The following is a 10,032-nucleotide window of genomic DNA, read 5'->3' as shown; positions in this document are numbered from 1 at the left end:
AGATTTAGATAATTTCTTACGAAGAGTTTCACAGACATCAATAAAACCAACAAAAACAACAGTGTCCTTTTTATTTAAATCATCACAAACATGATCAAAAAGACACTTCAAATTATCCTTGATAACAAGAGTCAAGGATCAGTTCTTAGAACAAAGGATCTACAGACAGAAGAGCTACCCGCTCTGATACCACTTGTTAGGTTTTTAGACTCCTTAAAACACAACAATTGAATTAACCTAGTTTATTAGCCAAGTGATTAACTTAGTCAAATTATGCAAATCTAGGTTAACACAATCAAATAATCATATCAAGATATAAAGTAATGGAAATATAAAGAATACAATGATATGATCACCCACGAAAACCAAACCGGTAAAAAGCTGGGGAAGATTTAACCTAGCTATCCTCAAGGTAAACTTGAATCCATTATATGAAAGAATCGAAGTTCATACAAAAGGACTTACAAGCACCTACACTCGACTTCCTAATGCTACCCACTAGTAGAACTTACTGACACGACCACGTGCAAGCTTTGAATCCACGGACTCCTTCTTTCTTGGATTCTCCACAAGATACAAGCACTCCCGCTTGTGTTTCTTTAAGGTCCAATGGCAACAACTGAGTTAATCATTAAGGTGTTGATAATATCTCTACCTTGAAAACCCTAAGTTTATGTGAAGGAAAGCTACTCAAGGATCTCACAAGAGATTCACACAAACCGCAAAATATGAGCAACAAGGAATGCACTCCAAAACGTGGCTAGGGTTTTCTTTATATACTAAGAGAATTAGATCTGAAACCCTTATCCTTAATGGGCTTAGGCTGAGTTGGAAATTCTACAGGAAAAAGATTATAATACATCAAATCGATCGAGTCTATCCTTCGATCGATCGAGCCAGGCCGAAATGCTCTAATGCATTTGCAGCCTCTCGATTCCAGCTTTACATGAATTACACAACTTTGAGCAAAACTAAACATAGTATTTTGATCATGATTTGCCAACATTACACATTAGAGTTCTAAATACATCAAATCCTAAGTCTTTAGAACCTAACATAATATATTTAATCTTTATTTATAACTAATATCAATATTTAATAGACATATAATAATTAATCATTGATATAAATTATGCATGAAAACATTAGATATTCTAATATAAATTTATTTTATATTCTCCACTTGGCTCACTTAACATTTAAATATCTTATTAATTGAGTCATATATGGTATATGGACATTATTATACTACCGTCTCACATCTAGATTTGAAATACTTCCACTCAAATTAAGAGCACATTATTTCTCTAAAAAAAATAAAAATAAAGAGCCCATTATTTCTCTAAAAGAAATAAAAATAAAGAGCCCATTACATGGATCATGACCATAATACCATTAATATATATATATATATATAGCAACTAACAAGTACTTCATTCCGTGAATTACAATGCATTTTACTCTTTAAGTTAGTACAAATATCAATTTGTAGTAATGAACTTCCGGTCAATAAGCCATTCAGATTTTCATTTATACATCCCAATTAATGGATGAAATAAACTCTTTACTTGTTTTCTTTCATCACAACTTGACCCGTTAGCCAGAACAGAAGCTGACGGGTCTAAGTTCATGGTACCTTTTGTGAACTCTATCTATATCAATTCTGTTTATTTTCTATTGAATAATTACATATATGTTACAAAAACTAGAATGACTAGAGAAAATTAACCCCCATATTATATAAGCTAACAAGTCTTATTCTTCACGTGATATTTTTACTAATTTACAATCCTTTAACCATAGGATTTGTGGTCATTAATTAACTCAGTAGGTATATGCTTAATGGATAACTTATGTTTCTTAACACTACTCTCTCTAACACAAAGGTTTTATTTGGTAGGGGAGTTGGAAGAGTAAGGGTATGAAAAATATAGGAAGAATAGTAAAGCTGGAAGAAAGAAATTATTCTTGTTTTCTTTTCTTGTGTGTTTGATAAAAGGGATAAAAATATAAATATAAAAATCCTTTATAGATATTTTTTGGCTTTCATATTTACTTGAATTACGTGTTGATTTTTGTTTGTTGTCTCATGATTATATCATTTAATTTATTTCTAATATAGACCCCGTTTTTTGTAGTTAATATTTTTAGTTTTTTTTTTTTTTTTTTTTTTTTTTTTTTGAAAGTCTCACAAATCTACATAAATAAAGCAATGATGAAAGAAGAACTAATATTTGGAGGGACGGGGTGATCAATGTTTGCGTTCTACTTATTATTGTAATTTTCAATTATGCTAGTGTTAGGGTCATATTTTATTGTAATTAGCTAATCCATTGACAAAATTCACTTTACTTGTAATTTGGTAGATCTAAGATGGGTTTAGTATTTCAAAAAACATATTGTTTAAGTCAAGTATTAAAGACATAAAGATTGGTCTAAGAAACAAGTGAAGAATCATTGAGTCTCGACAAAAGCCTGCTATCGAGACTTAATGTGAGGCTTGATAGATAGCTCGACAGTAGCTCGATCTATCGAGAATTATGATTTTAGAATTTCCAGGTCAGAAATTCGGCCCTAGACGTATATAAGAATTATTTTAAGAGCTGTCACACACAGATACAGAGACTAAGAGACTTATTTTCTCTATGAGAAGCTACTGTGTTTATGCATCATAGGGTTTTATAACTAAGTGCTTCCTGATTTTCATTGTTGATGAAGTGAAAAACTTTGCAGCCAACAACATCTGTTCAAGTTATTGATGTTAGTCACGTACTGAGATCCGTAAAAAATGGTTAGTCACAAATTAGAAAGGTTCAACTGTAAGTTGGTATTGAAAAGAAGGCTATTACAAGATCAAGTCCAATTGGGTATTGGAGCAAATGTTCAACTATAGGTTGGTATTTCGGGATAAGCCAAGGTAGTTGATAAGATTACTTATACTTATAACCACTTGATTGTTGATTAGAGGATTCTTGGGAGTAATGACCTTAAAATCACCCAATGGAAATTTTGCCTTACGAGGTTTTCCCCATTTGTCAACAAATCACTATGTCTCATTTATTTTCTATTGCACTTAATATTTTTGGTGATTTGTTGTTGCCTTCATGATTTACATGCAATTAAACCTAATTAATCAACTTGGGTAATTGAATTAATTAACCGGGGTCAAGCTATCTTAACCCAATAGCTAGAATTTGTAATTATAATATTGAAGGAAAATGACTTTTCTATCTTTTAATTTTTTTTTATTTAAAAGTTCAATCAATGTGACCAAAAAAAAAAAAAAAAAACCAACCCTACCAACCCAAACCCATTTGGTTTGGTTACTTTAATAATAATGGGTCGGTTGAATTAATGGTTTTCAAATTTGATGATGTTGGATGTTGGTTTAGATTGAAAGTACCATTTAAACTGACCCGTTTCACATTCATAATATTCTTTTAAATCAGTATAATTCTTTCAAGTAATGTTAGTACCACTGAAATTGGCACAATTTTGTGCCTTAACTCGCCACATAGTGAGTTGTGGGAACACACATTCACCAATCACAACTCGCCATATGGCAAGTTATAGCACAAAATTTTGCCAATTTTTATGGTACTAGCATTACTCAATTCTTTCTCATTTTCTTCATGGGAGTTGAAAAAATAAAAAGAGAAATAAATGGAAGCTCTAACAAACTTAATTAAATATAATTTTTCCTTACATATATATAATGACCAACTGCACAAAATGCATGGCTGAGCCACACAGAGTAACTCTTGTGAGCAACATATGTTATAACCAGAAATCTTGGGGTTACATTTGACAATAACCAGAAATCTCTAGTTATTACAATGAATTGCCATTCAAATCTGTGGAGAAGAAGAAGTCAAGTGTCTAATAACTTATTATGAATGAATGTACTTTCTATTTCTCTTGTTGCATTCATAGAATTTGATATTTTAAAAAATAAAATAAAAATATATCATGGGAGTCAACAATTATTCTTGGGTTTGGAAAAAAGAATCTTAAATAAAAATATAATTACAGAAGTTAATATTTAATTAAAAAAGTATAGAGTTCTGTAATTCAATGGTATTGTCTCATTTCCTTTACGAGGAAATTAAAGTTTAAATCTTCAATTTTTGTAATTATTAAACTATTTGAGAGAGAGAGAGAGAGAGAGAGAGAGAGTCATTTTGCAAAAAGCCTCTGTAAGTTGTAGCAAAAAAGAAAAAGTTGAGTCATTTTAAAAACCTTTAAAACTAAATCAAGATAATTGATAAAAGTCTCACTATTTTAATATTGGGTTGAACACACACACTAGCTTAGTTGAGTCAATTCCCCCCTGTAAAGTTGTTATTTACAACTATGTATTTTGTTGGCTTTCATTTCATGCCAAATTTGATTGTAATCATTATCAATCGTTTATACCCTGTATCTATTGTGGGATTCGTTGTAAGGGATGTGTGATAGAGAGAGAGTGTGAAGACTCAAACATTTGAAGGCTGAAGAATTCTCGCGGGTATGTCGCGACCTAGCTTCTTGCAAAATGAATCATGTGCCATGCACATGCTGGAATGCAAAGAATCAAGCCAGGTGGAGACAGCTGTGTCTCGCGAATATCTCGCGGGTAAGGCCTTCCCACGAGACACCCGCAAGGCAATCTGTTCTACCAGCCCGTACTGACTGACTCACACTTTCTGTACCTTTCTTATATATACTCTCATTACCCACAAATGTTGAGGAATTCTTCAGAGAGAAAACCCTAGCCAAAAACATTGAGAATTAGAGATTATCACCCCCACCTTTCTCTATACACTTGCTTGTAGTATCTCCCCAACCCTTCCCTCTCCATTTCCACACCATTGAAAGGTTGATAGCCCAAACATTTACCACACCCTTTGAGAGTGTTGTGTGATGTTTTGGTACTGCTGTGAAGCATTGGAAGAAGCCTGGAATGGCAGATGCAACATGGAGCTGGTTGCGGGATCCGGGGTGCTAGACAAGACACGGTTCCGATAAGCCTTGTTGGAGTAGGAGCTTGGAGGGCTTAAGTGCATCGGGTAGATTAGGCTTGGAGGGTCTCTTGCTAACCCATATATCCCAACTGATTGTCTTGTGAATCGACTTCCGCTTAGAGGGCTGCGGAGAGGTTTTTCGCCGAGTTCTTCAGTTTTCTCTTCGAAAACACGTCTTGGTGTTTTCTGTGTTTGCATCCTTCCTCCCTACTCTTTTATATTCCATTATACTGCTGTGTTGCTTAGTTTATGGATTAGAGTAGCTTTTTTGTTCATCCACTCGCATTTATACTATTCCGCACTTTGTAGTAAGTTAGTATAAAATCTATCGAGCCGTAACTTTAATTGGAAGGGTTTAAATAGCTCTTGTGTTTTCAACACATTTAAGACAATATTGTATGTTCTCGATTAAGATTAGGTAGGTTTGCTACATATTTGAAAAAATGTACAGTATAATTCTCCATATAAATTATTCTTTTTCCATTTTCAATTTATATTCTTAAATTTTTTTTAATGATGGTATCAATTTACAATTTAAATAGTGAATATTTGTTGACTTTTGGAGCTAATAAACAACAAAAGTCGTCAACACATTATCGAGCTTTAACATCTTCTGTTGAATATAAAAATTTTAGACTATCATAACGACTTACTTTTTCCAACTGAATTTGTTAATACTTTATTGACTCCACGGCCTTCATTTGGAGACAAGTTTCAAACTATCATAACGACTTACTTAAAAAACAAACAACTAATGAATAATAAGAATCTTCTTTTCTTTTTTTTTTCTTTTTTGCTCGAAATGAATATTAAGAATCTTGTTAATCAACATGAATCTACATTTATGATTCCTCATAGGAAAATCATGACTAAAATCAAGCCACAAAAATTTCACAACTATGCATTTTTGCTACTAAATTTTTAGAGAACAAAATTTCATATTAAATTTTTTTTTTTTTTTTTAAGAAGAAGAAGAAGAAAGAAACATATATATCTATACTGCTATTTAAGGAGCTTCCCAATTTTATAATACATTATATAAACAGAATACAACTACAAAAATGCCTAACCTTTGTAGTTGTAAACTAGGATTATAAACACTTTTATTATTATTTTCGTATGTGTTCTAATAAGTATTATTGTTTACTAAAAAAAAAAAAATGAGCTTCCCTTGTTTGGGATCCTCATTCTTTTGGTTCAAAAATGCCCCTACATCCCTATATTTAAATAGAGACAAAACTAAATAACAATCCGGTAAAAATACAACTCTAACTCTCACTAAAATATTGTCTAAAAAATTGGACCACTCTCCTATTGATTTTCAAATTACTTTATCCACTAATAAATTAAATTCTTAAAATAAAAATTATATATAAAAAATAAAGACACAAGTTTTTTTTTTTTTTACTATAAAATAGGACAACTAAACCCAACATTTTCACTTTTTTTTCTTCTCCTTTTTTCAGCTTTATCAAGACTTAAATGCTTCTCTCTCTCTCTCTCTCTCTCTCTCTCTCTCTCTCTCTCTCTCTCTTCAGTTTCCTTTCTTCTAAATTCTAATCTCACATTTTTTTTTTTTGGTTTTTGTTTTTATTTTTTCAAATCTTTTTTTCTTTATTTTTGAATTATTAAAAAAATGTGATTTTTAACGTACACCTTTTTTTTTCTTTTTAATGATTTATTTATTTATTTATGTTGGTGTTTGAATTGATTTCTGAATTCTTCAATTACAACAGCTCATGGGTGAAGAATATAATATGATAATTCTCCAACTATGAAAAATCATAAATTAAATTGCTTGATTGAAAAACATGATCAAAAGTAAGGCATTTGGTCTAGTGGTATGATTCTCGCTTAGGGTGCGAGAGGTCCCAAGTTCAATTCTCGGAATGCCCCATTTTGTTTTACCTTCATTTTTAAATTACAATTTTTTCCATTTCGTTATGCCCCCAATATTTATAACCTGATTCTAAATTTTTTTTTTTTTTTTTTTTTGAGAAAGATGATTCTAAAATCAATTTAACCACACTTTTTTCCATTTATCCTAAAAGAAGAAAAGAACCATGGGATAGGATCATATTTCATAGGACCCTTGATTTTTTATTACTCAATCGTATTTCATAGGATCTATCCTTAAACTATAAAAAAGTTATATATATTTTTTCGTCCCTATATTATTGAAGATTTTTTTTTTCATCATTATTTTTGTCACTAAACTATTGAAAAAACTCTTTACAAAGTTTAAGGATGAAGAAAGAACTTTACAAAGTTTAAAGACAAAAAATATAATTTTGAAAAAATTTAAAACCAAAATAGTATTTATCCTTTGTAATATGTCATGATCCAAATATGCCATTAGGGTAAAAGAGAAATGTACTGGTATTCTTTAACCCCCAAAAATTTACTAGTCTTTGTATTGCTGGAAGCCTACACAATTTTTTTTAGACATGATAAAATTCTTATTTTTCTGTTGAGTTATTGAATTTGTTTCATATTAACCTGTCATTGGGTGAGTGATAATTGAGTTGTCATCTTTATCCTAATATAAGTAAATAAGTGATGTTATTCTAAATAAAGAGAATGTATATGTATATGTATCTATATATTTTATGACAAGAAAGCTGCAAAATTTTTTAGTGTGAAATTCTTATATTGCTATGGAATTAATTAATTTGTTTCATACTAACTTGTCATTGGCTAGTGATTGCATTCTTGATTTGCCCATGATTTATACATTGTTCTAACACAATTTTTCACAAGCTGTCATAAGCCCACCCAAGGAGAAGCCTAAAACATACAGACCCTATTAATAAGGTGAGGCCCAAGTCTTCAATTTAATGCCGACAGAGGGGCCACAATCATAAATTCTCGGCAGAAGCCCATAAAGGACTACAACTACAAAATGATCCAAGAATCCACTCAACAAAACTAACATCCGTAGAAAAGTCGAAGCAAGCCCATATAAGCCCAAGAAGGAGCAAAGAAGATCAAGAGAGTATGATGAATTCAGCTTTAGACCAGTGGAATAAAAATTAGTTTGCTCTAAAATATTTATCATCATCTCATCCCTAAAAATTTCCAAGGGACTGAAAGTCCAATGAGTCAATAACATGCACCACTAAGTTAGTCCAATACATCTTCCCAAAAAAAAAAAAAAAAAAAACAAAAGTTCGTCTTATACAATTTGAATCGAGTTTACACTCTGAATTTGAGAGTTGGAGTTGAATGTTTTAAAAAAATAAGTGAGAAAAAGTTTTTAAAAAAAAGTGAGAAAAAGTTTTAAAAAAAGTGAGGTTTCAAAAAGTTAAACATAAAAGCTAAAAGTTAAAATAAAAGCTTAGCTTATAAGTTCTAGCCAAACAAACACTAATGACTACTTGATTATTATGGTCCCCAGCTGTATACTTCGCGTATACTTGAATGAATCTTTTCACGATTTAAATAAATTTTCCATTACTTATATTTTTTTTTTTTTTTTTAAGTTTGTATATAAAGTGAGAAGTGTTGAAATTAAGTCTTTTAATATTTTACATTTTCAAAGAATATCCTGGCAATGAAGCTTTGAGAAAACAAGAACAAGTGGTCTTGTTGATTAGAGCCGTGAGAAAAGTTGAGGCCCCTCCCTTACGAATCCTCATTTTTGTCTAGTTTTGTTTTGTTTTAGGTTTTTTGTTTAACACTTTGGGTTGAAAATGTAAATTTTAGTTGGAATGACCAAAATAATATGGAATTTCCATAATCAATAGATATAGTCTGATGCTTTCACTACGATGAAATAGTTGGTTGTTTGTATCGGTTTTGTAACCAAAATTTTTAGGACTAAGGATTGATTGTTATTAAAATATTTTATGCTAAAGGAAGATGAATTCTTTTCGATATCAGTGTCTTTATTTGCCAAGAGTGTTGTAACGTGGTGGCATACCATGCTCTTCTTCATTACGGAAACCGGGGTTCAAATCCTACTTCTCCCATATTTGTAACTATTAAATCAATATATATATATATATATATAAAAGCAAAGAACTCATACGAGAGTGTATGAGGTCCTGTCATGTGGTGCTCTACATGGGTTCTTTGTAGTTTGCACTCCTCTTTATGAAACGAAGTTGTATCATTCCAACCACTAAAATTAAAACAATGCAACATTTATGTTCTAAACTTAATTCCTTTCAGCAAAAAAACAGTTCACTTATTTCTCTCTCTTAACTTTTCAGCTTCTTTCTCTCTTTTAACTCTTTAGTTCATCTAGCAAAAATTGAACTCTTTCAGCTCCCCTTTCCATCAATATGTAAATTTCTCTTCAGTTCATTTTTTTTCCTTTCTCTTCCCTCAATTGGAGCCAAAAAAAGTGTAAAGATTGATTGGTTTATATATTGATGGATCCACTCTTCCTCTACGAGCTCATGGACAACAACTCCTTCATCAGTGTCTAGGGTGCTAAGTTTGTGGTTTGCAATGTTTGAGGGAACTTAGACATAGAGAGATTAAAGCTTTCAACTTTACCCATTGCAATCTGCGGGACTAAACCCAAGGAGGAAAAACACTAGCCCCTAATTTATCAAACCCTTCTTCTGTATCAAAGAGATACAAAACTAATACTCTGTTTGTTCATTCTTTGCTGTTGTTTGGTAATGGGTTTTTGATAATTGGACTAGATGCTGGTTTTTTATTTTTTTTTTATTTGAATTGTTTGCTGGTTGAGATTTTTATTGTAATTTCTGTAATTTATGACTGGGTCTTTGGATAAATGATATAAATATGTTACATGAGGATGTGATTAAGAAAATTTGTTAAATTTGGTACTGTAGGCCTTAAGGAAAAGACAAGTTGATAAGTAATTTGGTTTTGTTGGGCAGGTAGAATGATCAATGAGGAAGAAACTTAATTAAAAAAAAAAAAAAATCAAGCTCCTCCACGCATGTGTAATCGAAGCATAGACCTGTGTATCTGTATGGATTGGCTCACATTCAAAACATCAATTGAGGCCAAAATTTTATAGGATTCGCATTGCAAAGATCCCAAGAGTAAT

The sequence above is a fragment of the Quercus suber genome, unplaced genomic scaffold (genome assembly GCF_002906115.3).
Source record: "Quercus suber isolate HL8 unplaced genomic scaffold, Cork oak 2.0 scaffold_104, whole genome shotgun sequence".
Taxonomy (NCBI): Eukaryota; Viridiplantae; Streptophyta; class Magnoliopsida; order Fagales; family Fagaceae; genus Quercus; species Quercus suber.
Note: the sequence above shows the minus strand (reverse complement) of the source record.